This window comes from Macrobrachium nipponense, chromosome 8 (genome assembly GCF_015104395.2).
Source record: "Macrobrachium nipponense isolate FS-2020 chromosome 8, ASM1510439v2, whole genome shotgun sequence".
NCBI classification, from domain to species: Eukaryota; Metazoa; Arthropoda; class Malacostraca; order Decapoda; family Palaemonidae; genus Macrobrachium; species Macrobrachium nipponense.
Window position 1 is genome coordinate 69,244,868 of NC_087203.1, and position 17,790 is coordinate 69,262,657.

Consider the following 17,790-nt stretch of genomic DNA (forward strand, 5'->3'; position numbering starts at 1 on the left):
CCAAACATAAAAAAAAAAAAGGTTCACTCTCCAAGGAAGAAGCAGCACATCCTTATCTGTCCTTTCTTCATATGTTGCAGAATGGAGAAACAACTACTTTTTTCGTTTGTTTCATCTCCTTATGCTCGCCCCTGTCTATGAGCATATACTAGTGGATGGATCGCGCTTCAGAGAATGTTTCCTGCCACCAGGATTGTGTAAATGGTGGGCTGACATCCTTGGAACATCTGTAACAGCCGCCCCAAATCACATTTTTATGAACAGGATCATCAACATCTCCATGGCACTGCAGGGCAGCACCTCCACTTACATTCATGATATTGCAGCAGTCTTCCTGAAGTGGCCAACATCCATTTTCAGGTAACAACTACATCCAAGTGAACGGATCGTTCTTCCAGACCTATATGGTTGTTGTTGCCGGAATTGACGGCCACAGTCATACTCATATATGGGGACTACGATATTCTACAGGTAGGATAGGAATATTTGTTAAGTTGTTCCTACCCAACTCTGGCACTTTAATCTCTTCTGGAGCCAGGGTAGCTCCAGTTTTGACAGCAAAGGTTTCTTTGGATCCCCATAATTTCTGAATGTAGTTTAAGTTTTTATAGTCCTAATGGATGGCATTGCCTCTGACAAGCCCCAAGGCCATTCATCCCTGGGCGTTTTGTTGATAACCGCCTTCCCAAGAGCGAGCAGTTGCAAAGTCTTCCTCTGCAGGTGCTCTTCATAGGATGAAGATTGAGGCCATGGGTGCAAAGATGATGGACTGATGACCCTAGGGGAGATGCCGCATCTTGAGGGGCAACCCTGGCCACCTCACATGTTTGGAACCATTCCCTTCAGATGAGAAATAATCCCTGCCTGCATTCACGCAGCCGGGACTGCTTCCTTCATAGCAAGATTTTCACAGCCATGTCGTCTCCTCTTTCCACAGATCATCTGTGGCCTCCTCCTTCTACCGTCAAGTTAATTTCAGATAGGCTTGAAAGTATACTAGCCCTCCCTCTCTGGTTCCCTTGACCTCTTTCAATAATTCAGTTGTAACATCGACTGGAGTCATCGGAAGTTATGGTGTCAAACGTTTGTGAATCGTCAGAGCCAGGACTGATCCTCTTCTCTTTCAAGTCACCCTCACTACGATATATACTGGGATCGGTCTTAGCCACTGGCCAAGTTTTGCAATACATTCAGGAGACATCAGTGAAGTTCTTCAGTCCTTATGGGACCAGATGCAAACCAAATTGTCCCTTTCAAACCCCCTTCCCTTCCTGGGAGAGGAAGTAAGGGTAAGAGGAAGGTAATAAATGCTAAGATGGCTTTCCTCCCCAGATGTGAAAACTGGTGGGGGAGTGCCAGTAACCTTAAATTCATTTAACAGTGGCTACAACCTGAGTAGTAGATGTCCTTCGGTAAGATATCAACTTCCCTTCGAGGCCTATTACTCCTTATCAACCATCCGGTCCATGTCCACAAATTCATTCCAGCTCGCTGAAGAATCTTTCCCAGTGGGGAAATTTAAGGCAATGCTGAATGAATTCTTTGTGGAAACAGGAAACCAATCATAGATCTTTCTTCTCTGACTCAGTTTAAGAGAGAAATTAATTGCTCTGTGCTCGCAACCATTAGGGAGTCTGACTTGATTCTTTCATTGGGTTTGAGGGATGAGTAATTCCAATACTCACCCGCCAATCCTACCGCAAGTTCCTCTGCTTCATTTCCTGGGGAGACTTTGTACCCCTTCAGAGCAGATGGCTCCATGCCTATCCCTATTGTGAGCTTCCGACCTCTCCCTAGGTAGTCACTTGACTTCTCGGCATGGTTTTGATTAGGGTACATTCATTCAGGGTACATCTCTTAATGTATATTGACAATTGATTGGTCCTGACCAGCTCTCATGTGCAGCATCTCTAGGACAAGATCGACTTTTTGGGTTTAGTCACAGCCTAAAAGTTGCATGGACTTGAGAAGTCCAAATTCTCACCCAAGCATGAATAGGTATCTGTGAAGCTAACACATACAGTATGAAGGCTGTCCTTGTCTCAATAGGGCAACCAGCTCGGCTATTGCAAGCCGTTCTTGGTCACCTGTTGTCACTGGGGAAGCCGGTTCTTCATTCACTTTAGTGCAGATTGAAGGAGCCCTGGTCTCGGACAAGGGACTCCCTGATGGTTAAACAATAGTTATCTCCTTTGGAGTGTTGTTACATGCTTCCCCTTCAGAGATATCTCATGCCTCAAGGCATCGACCAGAACAGCAGTCACCTGCACTTCAATAAGTTAGTTTGGTTACCTAACCTAACCTGCCCTAAATATCCTGAAACTTCTTACCTTCTCAAAAGCCTCAGGATCCAAGGATAGGCTCTCTATGGTGTTGATATGCAACAGGACCAAGGTAGTTCCATAGTCAACAAGAAAAGGGGCTAGTGTCCTTTCATCTCCTCAAGTTGACAGTGCAGGTGCACAGGAGGGCAGTAGCACACTTGGCACAGCAGTCAACCAGACATATTCCGAGCAAAATGGATGTAATGACAGACAAGTTCAGTCATTAGGGTCTGTGATAGGGACAGTTAATCTTGACCCTTCGACATTCTGGAAGATTGTTCAACCTTGGAAGACGGCCAAGTTAGACCATCAATATTGAAACACTGAAGCAGTTGCTGTTTGGTTCTGTCTTTCTGGACCATGGGCATAAACAGCCAACAGCCATACCATGTTGAAAGCATTGCTTCTCATTCAATCAGAGAAGTTAAGCAACATTGGTTCTTGCCACTACTTGGATGGGTGATCAACTGGGAACACCAGATGCTGTTGACGTCTAGGAAACAGCTTTTTTGTCCATGGTATAAGTCTTAAGGCTTAAGCCTTCCTATCGTTCTGTCTTGATTTGCCAGGTGATCAACAGGGTATCATCATTCAGAATCTAAGGACCCCAATGGCTACCAAGTGACTGCAGGCCATCTGTTTTGCCACCTAAAGGAGCCGACCTTCAAGTCTGAATGCCGACGACTCCTCGTTAGCTGGACCCATGAATTGAGGGGATGACAGGAGTCTTAAGAATCTTATTCAAGGACTAGATAATAGAAAACCTTGCAGGAGCTGACCTTTGCTGTGAAAAAGACTGGAGAATGAAATTAATGATTTCCATATAAAAAAAATTCCAAAACCATAAGGCAAGGGTTTTCCACCAATGTTGCCTTGTATGCTTACAAGGCAGCATTGGGAGAACTCTTGCCTTATGACTATGGAATATATTCCAATGTAGAAATCAATACCTCCATTCTCCAGTCTTTTAAAATGCAAAGGTCGGGTCCTGCAAGGTTTTCCGTTACCTGGTCCTTGTATGCCTATATATATAAGCCTATCTATTAAAATTTTCAGATGCCACCAGGTGTAGATGTCTTGCTTCATCCTCTTTTAGAAATATGATTGAATTTTCTTGTATAAGTGTTGGTTTGTGTGCTTTTGTCTAGTTTTATTTGTAATGCAGATAAAACAAGTGCAAAGGCATTTTGAAGGGCATTGGCATTTGTGTGGGCACTTCATGTCCCCTATTACATAGTACTGTCCATCACAGGTATGGTATTTTGTTTGTTGGGTAAGGGGCAATGCATGTCTCACCTCTCAACTCTTCCCCAGTAACGAATGCATTGGTTGGCCTTACTGTGAGTTGTAATAGGAGAAAGAATAAGGATAAGAAGAGTTTACCAATACCCAAGAGAGACTACTGAATCCTTCCAGCTCGTTTCTTCCTGCTCCCAATATTCCTCTTCCCCGACCTTCTTTGTGTACTGCACCTACCTCAGTTCAATGTTTATACACCCAGAAGGAAGGATGCCTATTGTACTTTCTCCTTAGATAACTAATTTGGTACCTGGGCTGAGCTCTCCCCTCAGGTGAATGGTACTCTCTGGGTCAAAAAGTTCTGTCACCCAGCAAACTAGGCAACCTCCCTCCCTTGCTATTGACACATCTAGGAAGATTAAAATTACTTCCATACTCCTGGACTTGTAATTTTGCAGACTGACAAATAGCCTTCCTCTGAAGAGTCTTGGACAGGAAGACATTCACGTCTCTCCTCACCCCTTAACTCTCTCACAGGTACTGTTGGCAGGGGTGGAGGGGATAGTGGACAAAGGTGTGTTGTAAGTCAGATAGGACTGGTCTCTGGGCTTTTACAGTCACTTTTCTTGGTGACATTGCTGAATCTTTCAACTTGCTACCGATCTGTCCTCTAACTCTTCCTGCCTTCTTGTCATTTTCCTCTGGCTTACCAACAAGGATAAGCATGTGACTGCAGGCAACCAGTTTGTGCTCTCTGACAATGCCAACCAATTGTACATGCCAAGCTCTTCCCAGATGTAGTGTTTTGAATAGTTGCACAGCCATTCCTATCTTGTCTAGCACTCGGAGGACTGGGGACCCCTCCCTCTCTTGTTAATAAGTTGGGTGAAAACTCAGTACCATCATTTTTGCGTTCCTCTTCTCAAGGGATACCTTTGTATCCAGTGCTAACCCTGCAGCATTAACTAATGAAAACCCAACCTCTTAGGCCAGTGTCTGGGTTCCTTTGTAGTTCAGGCAGACATACGAAGGTAGTGTCCAACAGTACCATTTCTTTTTGGCTTACAAAAACAATTAAGCAGACATATGGTTCCTTTTGAAAGAGGATGGTCATCCAATCCAGGCAAAGCTAGGGACATTGGCCTGTCTTTAGCTCTCCAGAGAAACTTCTTGGTTTCACAGGTAATAAAAGCAGGTGTCTGGTGGTGCCAGACTACTTTTAACATAACTCTTAAGTCCATGGACACCCTCCTTATGACTTGTGTTTAGTTCCTCATTGGATGAGTTGATTGCATACTTGCCTACCAGTCTGGTAGCCTAAGTTCGCTCCCAGCTCCCACCAATGCTGAATCAGAGTAATTTATTTCTGGATATTAGATATTCATTTCTCAATATAATGTGGTTTGGATCCCACAATAAGCTTTAGGTCTCGTAGCTAAGTAACCAATTGCTTCCTAGCCATGTAAATAAAAATTTAATCCTTTGGGCCAGCCCTAGGAGAGCTATTAATCGGCTCAGTGGTCTGGTTAAACTTAGATATACTTAACTTTTTTTATGACTTGTGATGGCTGCTCAACAGGTTGTATGGTTTCTGAGCTCACCTTGCACTAAAAAAATGCATCTCACTTAAGGCAATCTGGTGGTATGAGGCTTGTAGCAGGTACTAGCTACTTTCTGACTTGTCCTACCCTATTTTTAAACAACACTTGGTTCTCTAAAGTTTTCCTAAGGTGAGAGTTCAGACATATCTCTCACTCTGGGTAAAGTCCCCATCAATATTCCATTCCTTATGTTAGAGTGTATAGGAGGTCACAGGTGCCATTGGTACCTGCTCACAATTGTGACTAAGAACATAGTATTTTCCATAGAGAATCAACTTCCCAGTCAGTTGTGAGGTGTTAGATTTGATGACGTTTTGTTTCTCTTCAGGGGTTTGGGATTGTTTTTTTCGTAACTCATTTCCAAGCAACTCTATTTCCTTAGATTACAACAATGCCTTCGTAGACTTGATGCTGACAGGATGAACTCACAAACATGTAGCATAGGTGATGGCACTATCTGAGAACTAATGTTCTTTTATACCCTGGAGCCGAGATGACATTCCAGCAATGATTATGTCATGCATCTTATAAGGACTGTTTGCTGCTTATATGGTCTAGTTACTGGAACAGGAAAAGTAACAAGATCCTACCTGAATACTGCACTTCATCAAACTGAAAAATGGATCAAAAGAGGTGAGTGTTCTCTCTTGCATCCTTGAGGTCAGTCAACAACTCCTCCATACTTGAGAAGTTTCAATGGAGTATCTACTGCTGCTGATATTTCTAACTTTACCTTGCATGGAGGATAGGGTAACAACTTAAGCACATTCAAGGATTTTTGCCTCTATGCCCATTTCCCCCGTGATGCTTTTCGTATAAAAAATTTCTCTTCAAATATTTCCTCTGCCTCTTTCTGCCTTTTCTCATCTTAAGAAGACTGGGATTACTTACTATCCACCTACTATGTAGATCTGCTGTTTTCCAGAGTCCTAGACGTCCATGAGAGACCGTGATGATAATATTACACAATTTTTAAGTATGTCCCATATGTCTTCTTAAGAGATTTTTCCTTCTCTTTTTTTGGCAATGGAAGATTTGCCAATGGAAGACTATCATGGAATGGGTTCTCCTGGGTTGCTATGTTACATGTCCTGATTTGTGTTCTTGGAATTAAGATTTCAATGTATTGAATTCACTCAGACAAATCCTACACAAACAAATAAAAATTCTACATATACACAGACAGACAATTTTGCTGTAAATGCTAAGTAACATTATATATGTATGAACAACCACAAAATCAGATACAGTGGAACCTCGGTTTTCGTACATAATCCAGTCCAGAATGTCTCATGAAGTCCAAAACATACAAAATCTGAAACAATAATTCCTATAAGGAATAATGTAAATTCCATTATGTGTAATATATTCCAGGCACCCAAAAATATTAAAAAAAAAATATTTTTATAGAGAATAAACATAGTTTTACATACAGAAAATAATGATAAATATAAATGACTAATGAAATGGATAAATAAACATTTAACATCACTCTTACCTTTATGGAAGACTCTTGTTGGCGTATGGAAGATGGAGAGAAGGGGAGAGGGAGGAGGAGAGGTTATTGTTTGGGAGGGGAATCCTCCTCCAGAAGGACTTTAGGTATCAATTTCCTATCTGAGGTTACTTCTTTGTTTTTTGCTAGCACTATCAGGGGTTTACTTCCCCTTTGTTTTTTACTGGCACTAGGACAACCTTGAGAGTCACGGGACCTCTGTTGAACGACAAAACAGTCCAGACATTTTTTTTTCTGGCATCTCTTTAAAATTTGCCTAAAGTGAAATATAGCATTATCATTAAACACACTGATGATAAAGATTACATCTTTGTTGGATTAAAATTCTTCAAAAACTATTTTACATTATGGAGGAGCGATATGGTCGTTACATTTTGTATAGATATCTAATGTTATGCTGTATATTACTTACATTACGTACAGTTTATGAACAGTAATGTACATTTGCTTTATTATTATTTTGTAGAAGAATGATATTTATGTTTCCATTTATATTTCCCATTGCACATACTGTGAGACCACTATTTCATTATGCATCGTGGCAACATTTAATTAGATGTGTCAACACTGCTTTTTTCTCGCCGTGTGCATAATCAGTAACTGTCCAATGGTCATTGTAGTGACATGCGCGGACCTGCTTCCCGCTGCTGTCGTCTTGATGTCCGTTTATCTTCATTGCAAGATTTTAAAGAATCTACGGGTTTAATTTGTCACCCCTTCATTCCATTTCCTGCATGGATCTACGTGGCAGCATCCCACACATGGCGCAGTGAGTAACCGCACGTATGGACTCCAAGAAGACAACCGCCATTGCTGCTTACTTCTCGTCTCGCACATTGGATTCCTTACAGTGACTCAAGATATCAATGACAGTTTACTATAGTGTCTCCAAGAATGATACAGTGTCTCCAAGAGTGATACAGTGTTTGTGCAGTGCAGGGTTAGAGTGACAGTGTGTTATAGTGTTGTGTTACATTATATTAAGTGTCCTTGCCAAGCTGTCTTTAGGACATTTGAATTCTAGCGCCTGTTTTCTCGGGAGCACCCCCACCATACGACCTCCCCTCGTCATGCATCGATGGTGACTGAGGCTCGAGGCGCTCTCCCAGAGGCACGCTCACTCCACCCACCTCCCCTCTGGTTGCAAGCTCGCAACACTCATTCACTCCCCACCCGACTGCCGCTTATTTCATAAGCGCACTGACAAACGTAATTTTTAAATATCCAAAGTGCTTTCTTTCGCTTACATACAGCAACTTGGATATTTTTCTGGCATTCTACAGATCTCAAGCTCTCTTACGACACCGAACATGATATGGCTCAGCAAGAGGAAAAGCTAATTGATTTAATGGATCAGACAGTGGATCAGGCAGAGGATCAAACGGAGGGTCTGATGAGAGACAAGGTACCTGTGCACCTCCCCACTGCTGATGAAGATACCAGCACCACTCTCCCTCCTCCCCTGACTCCCAATAGGACAGGAGACCAGGATAATGACATACTTCATCTTATACACTTTCTGCAGACTTCCAGCATGCAAGAGCAAGACCGACGACGACAAGAGGAGCAGAACTTCAGACTACAGATGGAGCAAGCAAGACAGGAAGACAACCAGCGGTTCATGTCTCTTTTCTCCTTGCTATCAGGACAGATTGTGGCCATCGCAACCCCAGCAACCTAACCCCATGATTGCACCTCCGGTTACACCTGTTCCCCCACCCCCTGGCTTCTCAGAGAATACACCTACAGTTTCTAGCAAGCCTACGGTCCATCCCCCACCTCTCCTGCAACAAGATGCAACGTACCAAGCGTTTTGCTAATGGAGACTCCGTTTTGAGGATTATGCAGCATTAGTTGGACTTGATAGGTTACATCAAACTTCCCAGCTGATTCATCTGAGAACTTGCATCTCCCTGGACGTCCAGCGCCTGCTTACGCATCCACTGGGCTGCAAAAGCACTTTCTCAGCCTCAGAAATGAAGCCTTACGATGCAGGGAATTATTGTCCTGCAAACAGGCTATCGGAGAATCATTTGCAGACTACTACGCACACCTCAAGGATCTTGCTGATGAAGTGGACTTATGCACTGGCAACCCCACCTCCTGCACTGAACGGCAATTGCAGATGGTAATTTTGATGGGTGTGAGAGCCGAAGAGTTAATACAACGCCTTATCCCCCTCCAACCCTCATCTACCCTTGCAGAGTTCGTGACATGCTGCCGCTCCTATGAATCTACACGTGCGACTGCATCAGCCATTGCATCTTCCCCTAGTCAGGTCAACGCAGTATCTACATACAAGAAGAACCAGCGTCTACAGAAGAGGACTTCTCATCGACCTCCTGACCAACGTTCTCACCAGTCTCCTAACAGTGACACTCATCAATATTGCTCTCGCAAACACGATTCCAGACAATGCCCAGCCACAGGTGTATCGTGCAATAACTGCAGACGCACGGGTCATTGGCCCTGCACTCAGAAATGCCCTGCTAAGGAAGCTCAGTGCAAGACCTGCCAGAAACAGGGACATTTTGAGAAGATGTGCAGGTCGACCAAGAAAAGTCAGACTGGGAATACAGCTTCACCTCCTCCTGCTAAGTCAAATCCCAGCTGCCGTTTCGTGGGTGATAACTTGGGTAGCGAGTCCCCCACACCAGTCACTGTCTCTCTGTCATTTGGCGACATATCATCACATCTCCAGCTAATCCCCGATACAAGAGCAGACATCACAGTGATTGGCACCATACATTTGGATGCACTCCGCATACCTCGGACAAGGCTTGAACCTCCACCCATGACAGATGTCGTGACAGCAGATGGATTCCCCATGACACCGGCTGTAGGATACTTCCAGGCAACACTTCATCTTGGCAACAAGTCTTGCTCAGCAACCATACATGTTCATGAGGATATCCAGACTCCCCTCCTCTCCCGAGAACATTGCCGAGCCCTTGCCATAGTGTCACCGGAATTCCCAAAGCCCATCCTCAAGGTAACACACATCAACAGATGCGCTCAGTTTCCTGCCTCCGCCACGACGTCACCCGCAGCTATTAAGGACTATTTTCTCCGGCACTTCAGCAACGTCCTCATATCCAAGAAGGATCTACAAACCCAGCCACTAAATAAAATGACAGGCCCTCCAATGAGGATTCACCTGAAACCTGGTGCTACACCATTCGCTGTATATACACCCAGGCCCATTCCGTTCGCTCTCAGAGATCAAGTGAAAGAAGAACTTGACTTCTTGGTGCAACAAGGAATCATCAGACCAGCAGGCGACAAACCCTCTGAATGGGCCATCCCATGGGTATTGGTTACCCAAGGGACAAAGGTTAGGTGCGCATCACTGTAGGTACACCCACCTAAATTCTCGGTAGCCCGCCCTACACACCCTTCACCCTACGGCCCCATGATGCCGTCCGCAACATCTCTCCTACTGCGAAGTACTTCACCACAGCGGATGCCCTGCATGGCTATTGGCAAATGGAGTTGGCAGAAGAGGACCGCCACTGGACTACATTTATAACTCCGTATGGAAGATTCTAGCACTGTCGTGGCCCGATGGGATTTTCAGCAACAGGTGATGCATGCTGCCTCCGTGGAGATATGGCACTACAAGGTGTTCCTAACTGTGTGAAGGTGTAGATGACATCCTCCTTTTCGACGAGGATCTCCCTTCCCACCTACAACATGTGCACCAAATGCTGACCAGGTGCCTTCAATATGGCATCACCCTCAACATGATATTGTTAGAATACAATAAAGTTTTGTACATACTTACCCGCAGATATATACTTAGCTTATGTCTCTGACAAGTCCGACAGAAATTCGAATTTCGCGGCACACGAGCTGCAGGTAGGTCAGGTGATCTACCCCCCTGCCGCTGGGTGCAGGAAATAGGAACCATTCCCGTTCTAGAACCAGATTTTCTCTTCCACCGCTGTCTCCTGAGGGGAGCTGGGTGGGCCATTCATCGTATATATCTGCCGGGTAAGTATGTACAAAACTTTATTGTATTCTAACAATATCATTTTTGTACATGCAACTTCCCCGGCAGATATATACTTAGCTGATTGACACCCTTGGTGGTGGGTAAGAGACAACTATTTACTGAATAGACAGGTAAACAACATACGTTGTAGGTAATAAATAAATAAAACCTTGGTTCCTACTTGTTCAGGCGGAAGAATTCCATTGGCTAATGCCTAGGAATCTGCTTCCCCTCAAGAGCCTCAGCGAGGATGTGACCTATGGCTAAGAGTTCTTGTGGGTCTGTCGATGGGGTCTTATCCATTTACTCGACAGAGCCTCTTACATGACAATATGCCTATGCCTAGTGGCATAATTAAGGAGCACAACACCGATCCCGATCACCTGATCCTAACACGAGGGTTAGTGCTTAAGTTGAAAAGAGTTATCCCCAAACTCCTTTCAAACAACCCAAAGAAAAAACACGATGTTAAATAAAATTTAACTCACTAGTTAAGGATCAGTATCGGCTCCCTATCCAGCAATGTATCCGCAGACCCGTATCAACCAAGAGAGAAGGATCTCTCGTAGGTTATCTTGACATCCTTCGGATATTGGAAGTCAACACAGAGTTGCATCTCCGTATGTGACAGCTAATATGTCCTTATGACATATTGTTAAGGAAAGAACAAGAATTCGGAAAAGCTCGCACTTCATGCGCTTTTAATTCTCAGGTGTTTGAAGGAATCATCAATGCACTTGTCAAGTGCTTAGGAGATCACATTGTCTCAAAGAAGGCCTAGGGTCATTCTTTGATATAGATCTCTTCTGGGTGAAGCCTGGAGCCTGGCTAGCGCTTCGTGCCTGGCAGGCACCTAGCGCCTGTCTAGCGCCTCGCGCCTGGCTGGAGCCTTGCGCCTGAATGGCGCTTAGAGCCTGGCTGGAGCCTCGCGCCTGGATGGCGCCTTGCGCCTGGCTGGCGCCTGATTGGCTCCTCCCTCCTGGCTAGCGCCTCGCGCCTGGCTGGAGCCTTGCGTCTGGCTGGCGCCTTGCGCCTGGAGCTTGGCAGAAGACTTCATGATTACTGTCTATGAGTCTGCATGCCTCAAGAGTTTCAGCGAGGTAGGGACCTATGACTACAAACCCTTCTGGATCATGTCAATGGGGCTAGCCCGCTTACACGACAGAGCCTTCTCGGATCGTGCCAATGGGGGCTGACCCACTTACATGGCAGAGCTTACCTGTATCATATCAATGGGGACTAGCCCTCTTACATGAGAGAGCTTTAGGTTTCTCTTTACTGGAAGGAGCCTTGCGCCTGGATGGATCCTCAATCCTGACTGGAGCCTAGCCTTGAAGGAGCCTGGCACCTGGATGGAGCCTGGCTGGCTTCTAGAGCCTGGCTGGCTCCTAGAGCCTGGCTGGCGCCTCACGCCTGGCTTGGCTCCTCCACACTTGCTGGAGCTTCGAGCTTGGAAGAGTCAATAGGCTGTCTTCTGGCGATGTCCACATCGGACACTCTTATATCTGTCCGATTTGTTCGCCTCTGGCGCATTTGCCGCCAGGTTGGAGGCCCGCTCCTTCTCAGTATCCGACCATGACAGAGTTCCTTGGAACTGTCCGCCTCTGGCGTTTTTTCGCCTGTATTGGCATTTGGCGCCTGGCTGGCGCTACATTGTCCGAGAGTCCTGAACAACACATAGTCTATCAGGAGACTGGAGAAGGGTGGAAAGAAATTCTTCCCCTTTGAGCTTTTGGCCCCTGGCAAGGGGAGGTGATTGTAGTCAGCTACATCCAGTAGACGACAGGATATCTAACAATACGAGAGAGAAGAGTCTTCCTCCGAGGAGGATCCTTCGTGAATACTTCCTTTGCTAACGAGATCTCTTCTTACATGTTGATGAGGTTCCTCGTTGCAGAATCTTCCCTATCCTTGCCCGAAGGAAGGGAAGGAGTCTGGAAGTCGAAGGAGATCCGAGCTGAAATTGGGCGGAACCCTGATTTCTCTAGCTCTTATTGTAATCCTTCTGAATACCTTCTGGGAAGCATTTCGAGCCCTCATCGCACCCCGAAAACTCTGTAGGCAAACGTTTTAAACCATCTCTTCTTCTGTAGATGAAAAAGTAAAAGTACCCTGCCTGCAACGAAACTTCTATCTGAAAGCGTTGGGCGTCAGGAAAAGAGGGTTTTAGTTCTTTTGCCAGACATACTATGCTGGCAAGAACCCATTGCCGAGTCTCCATTGAATCTGATGCGAGATTCCAATGCACAAAAAATTCACTTGTCTTCTTGGTCGTTTAGGGCTAAGAGAAACAAAGAATTCCTTCATAAACTTTCTCAAAGAAGTTTGATGAGGAGCAGTTCCATTTTGTCGGAACACGGAATCTGTGGTCACAAAAAGATCCCATTCGAAGTACATGATATCCTACTCTTGTCGTATTGCGGTATCGTATAAGATCCCGAAGATCTTAATCTTCTGTTATCTCTAATTTCCCCTTGTAGAGACAGAGTATAGCCATTTACTGTGTTCTTTGATAGCAGATATATACCTAGGTGATTCTTCCCTCTGAAAGTGAAGAAAGAACCTCGCTATGTGGTTCACAGAGGTATCGGAAGAGGACAGTTTCCTCATTCCATCTAGCACGATCTGCAGCAATTCTATGTCTTAGCCAAGACTATTGTCATTTACCTTGAAAAATCCTCTCATTCATGTCCACTTCTGGTCAGTCTGCACGCGGACAGACTCAGAGTGGAGAGGTTTTTCAGGTCTATTTATAATAGATTCTGATAGAATATCCAGATACTCTTGGAAAAGCCTTACGAAACATGCTGTGAGAAGAACGTGGACTTCTGTGAATCCAACCTCTCTAAGGCCAAAATGAGGCATTCATCCTCTCTTCCTTTGACGCCCATTTATCTTAATATCTGTTAAGAATTTATAACTAGGGGAAAAAAGACTAAAGTTTATTCCCCTTCTTTAAATTAAAGATGTCGTATATTGCTACCTCTCTTGGTTCAAGGAAAAGGAAGCAGTCTATAGGAAGCCTGTTCGTCTTCTACCTTGCGAAGAGATCTATGAAGAAGACTTTCCGCAGGTTCTCAAAACTCTTTTCAATAAATGTTAGAACATACGTTAACAGTTATTATCTTCGATCGAGAAGGTTCTCACGGACATGCAAAATCTTGCATCGAACCTCTTAAGGATCGTTACGTTCCGTGTCTGTTCCCAAAAAAGAGATTCTCGATGCTCTTTTGCGATATGAGTCGTGGAATTGGCCTAAGTGATTGAAAATAAATAAGTTTTCATCCATTCCTTTGTAAAGCGACCCCTTTTCACCGATTAAATGGGTAACGAAATCAGGAACGAATCTTGCCGTTACTGAGCCTCCAAGAGGCTACTGGTTTGTTTGTTTGTTTGTATGGTGTTTTTACGTGACTTCCGAACCACGTCGAGAGTGAACTTCTATCACCAGAAATCCACATCTCTCACTCCTCAATGAAATGGCCGAGAATCGAACCCGCGACCACCGAGGTGAGAAGCAAACACCAAACCAACCACTACTGGACTCGCATAGGTTAATAACTCGCTAAAACGAGAAAATATCTTGGATGGTGCTTCTGGCGCATTGTGCCAGGCTGACACTTCTGGCGCAATTTGCGCCAGGCTGGTGCTTCTGACGCTTTGCGCCAGGCTGGCGCTTCCTTCTAGTTCTTTTTAGGTTATGTGCCAGAACATCTGTGCCTTTATGGTACCCGACATCCTTCACGTGTTAATTCCGTTCTTAGTAGGAAAAAACTTTTATATACGTAGTATAGTCCATTCAGGGAAACAACTTCTGCCACTAAGAGAATGTTTCCCATCCAACTCACCATCTTCTCTTGAGCAATATCCGATTCTAAAAAGGTTGTGTGCGTTTCTCGAAAGGATGAGAGAATTATATTATATCGTGCTCTGCCGTATTAGAATCCTTTATAATACTGTCAACATTGTGGTAAACAGCATTAATCTAGGAAACCTTTGTAAGGATACTAGAATTCTGTAGTTAACCTCGGTATGTGCATAAGACTTGACCATACCGTAGTCTTAAAGTGAATTCTCTTCTACTACATTCATCTTCACTAAGCATGTACTCTAATAAGCCATGCTTTCGTAAGCATGAGAGCATCATATAATATAGAGTTCCGCTGCGTTAGAATCCTTTAATAATGTTACCTACGGTAAACAGCATTGAAATGTTGTAATATCTTTCTTATTGAAAGCTTCTTAGCAAAAGGCAGACAATATTTTATTTATGTTTGCTTAACTATCCCTCAATCCGAGGCTAAAACCGCGATTGTAGGGGAGAGACACGGTTAGTTATTCCATCCCGCAGGAGAGAGACATGTAACCAACCACTCATGACCGCACCTACATGTTACTGCGTTGGTCTCTAAGGCGCTGATAGCAGTCTCCGTAGCCGTCTGGCCTTACTCTTCCAGATTGCCAGCTACTCCATTAAATAAAGGAATCTTATAAAAATTATTATCGAACTTCAGGAAGTTCTTATTAATGCATATTTAAGCGAAACAAGACTTCGATAAATCTAGAAGCTAAGTAGGTGTTGTCTTAACAATCCCTTTAAGCATAGTCCTTCCTAGGAAATTCCTGGAAGGATACTGGTAATTGAGTTGCTCTGCAAAGAAGTAACTACGGTATGTGTGATTTGCCGTATCGTATTCTCATACAGCAGATACTCTACTACCTTCTTTCCCTGCCGAGGCAGATAGAGAAAGGAAAAATTTTTACTGTCTTCGTCTTTTCGTTAATAGAACGATAGAAAGAGTGTATATATCTCCTTAAGGAAGGAAGTTAATCCAGAAACTCTTTAAATCTTCGTGATTTCTCGATAAAATCGCGGAAGAGACAGAATTCCTGTTCAATCTGTAGGGTTTACGGAAGGAAGTAGATATTTCCTATCTGCCATCATACCCAAACGTCGATGAGATTCTTATGAGAAAAACTCCCAAAGCTCTTGCCTCTTCATAACGAGGAAGAGCATGAATGAAGGAGAGTCCGCATTGAGAGGAACTGCCAACACAGGAGTCTTCTGAATAATGAAAAAATGGCTTCTCTTAGTATCAGAATCCTTCTGACAAACGCGACGGCCGCCTGTGCGCCATCTTGCACCTTTGCCAGGGGAAAGTTGCTCAAGTTAAAACTCAAAGAGGAGCCTCGCGACTGACCTCTCTCTCATAAGAAGATTTGGAATATTCTGGCGCCTGGCTCCTTGCGCCTAGCGCCTGGATAGTTCCGCGCGCCTGGAATGTTCTGCACGCAGAAAGGAAACTCGCTCCTGGAACGTTCTGCTTGCGTGGAAGGTCCCGTGCGCCCTGATAGTTCCGAGCGCCTACTAGACCCCTTTTAGAAAGAGCCTCTTGCCCGGAAACGTTCAATGGAAGGATCGTTCTGATTGCCATTGTACTATAGGCTCCTTGCTCTAGCCGTCTGTTTTTCTGGCGCAATTTGTGCCAGGCTGGCGCTTCGTCTCTTTGAAGACGCCTTTCGCCAAGAAAAATTTTCTAGAACGCGGCTCGCGCTCAGTTGCTAGATCGCGCTAGTCTGTTTTCTGGAACGCGGCTCGCTGCTGGCTGTTGGAACGTGGCTCACACTAGCTTGCTGGAACGCGGCTTCCTAAGTTCCTGGCTGGCTCTTGCTCAGTGTTCTCTTAGTTTTCAGAGAACGCGCTAGATAATCAAAACATATACATTCTTCGTCTTTTCGGATGTAAGATGAAGAGACGCACTTTTTTAAGGATGCCTTTTCAATGGCTATCCTTGGCAGTCTGGGACGCTCTACAGAACCTGCTGAGGGGACGCCTGACCGGTGGGGATTCTCTGAAACCTCCTTACGGCTTTCGACATTCCTTCTCCCCTGGGCTTGGGAGCTTGAAAGAGGTCTAGGCCTGAGAGCGAGACAGAGCCGATCAGACGCACCCTCCGCTGCCATGGGGAAACACTAGTAATCACTTCTTACCTTTTAATAGCTCGCATTTTGAGCCACAATCCTTGTCTTCAAATTGCAATTATGAATTTGAAGTTTCTGCGAAGTAAGAAGGTGATGAGGATGCAACACTACTAGTACTGTTAATACTCTAATTGCTCGTTAGTACGAGTTTCCAAAAAACTTTTAAAAGAAACGTATCTAGTTACATGCTTTACTGACTCCCTCCCTAAAGTAGGAAGTCAGTATATTTCCTCAATCAGTTCTAACACTTATTACACGTATTAATGAATAAATATTAATATTTCCCTTTCTTGCAAACTATGTGATGGTCTACCGAAAAATGAAAAATTTCGGTAGTTACACGTCTATATATTCTTCGAAATTTTCGAAGCCAAATTCATTAAAAAGTTAATAAAAAGGCGTATGCCGAACCAAAGACCCAGTACTTCCCTGCAAAAGACAGCCCAGAAGATCGATGGCGATGAAAAACAAAAATCAAGTCAGGAGGTAGCAACAACATATGTTGACAACTACCGCGACAGAGAAAATCTGGTTCTAGAACGGGAATGGTTCCTATTCCTGCCACCCAGCGGCAGGGGGTAGATCACCTGACTACCTGCAGCGTGTGTCGCGAAATTCGAATTTCTGTCGGACGTCAGAGACATAAGCTAAGTATATATCTGCCAGGGAAGTTGCATGTACAAAAAAGGAGAAGTTCACTGTAGCCGCCCCTAAAGTCAACTTTTGCGGTTATGTCTTATCATCCGATGGTATTGCAGCAGACCCTGACAAGGTATCAGCTATACGTGACTTCCCTACACCATCCAATGTCACAGATGTCAGGTCGTTTATGGGTCTCGTCAATCAACTTGCCGACTTCACTCCAGACATCGCAGCAGCAGCACAGCCCCTACCCCCACTTATGAGCCCCAAACGCCCATTCGTCTGGACGCCCGACCATGAGCGAGCATTTAAGAAAGTTGAGATAGCTCTGACGTCACCACCTGTCCTAGCACCCTTCAATCCTGCCTCGCCTGTGGTTCTACAAACAGATGTCTCACGCCTATACAGTCTCGGCTATGCCCTACTTCAAGATAACGGCTGAGGTCAGATGCGTCTCGTCCAGTGTGGCTCTCGTTTCCTTACGGATACAGA

At 44.6% G+C, this 17,790-nt stretch overlaps 1 protein-coding gene and 1 pseudogene across 3 annotated transcripts in view; one reads left to right on the forward strand and one right to left on the reverse strand.

Annotated features, from left to right (window-relative positions):
* The window catches only part of LOC135222825 (neural-cadherin-like), a 399,888-nt gene that overhangs the window by 22,455 nt on the left and 359,643 nt on the right, over nt 1-17,790 (reverse strand). The window lies entirely within an intron of this gene.
* LOC135223377 (5S ribosomal RNA) lies at nt 2,698-2,816 on the forward strand (annotated as a pseudogene).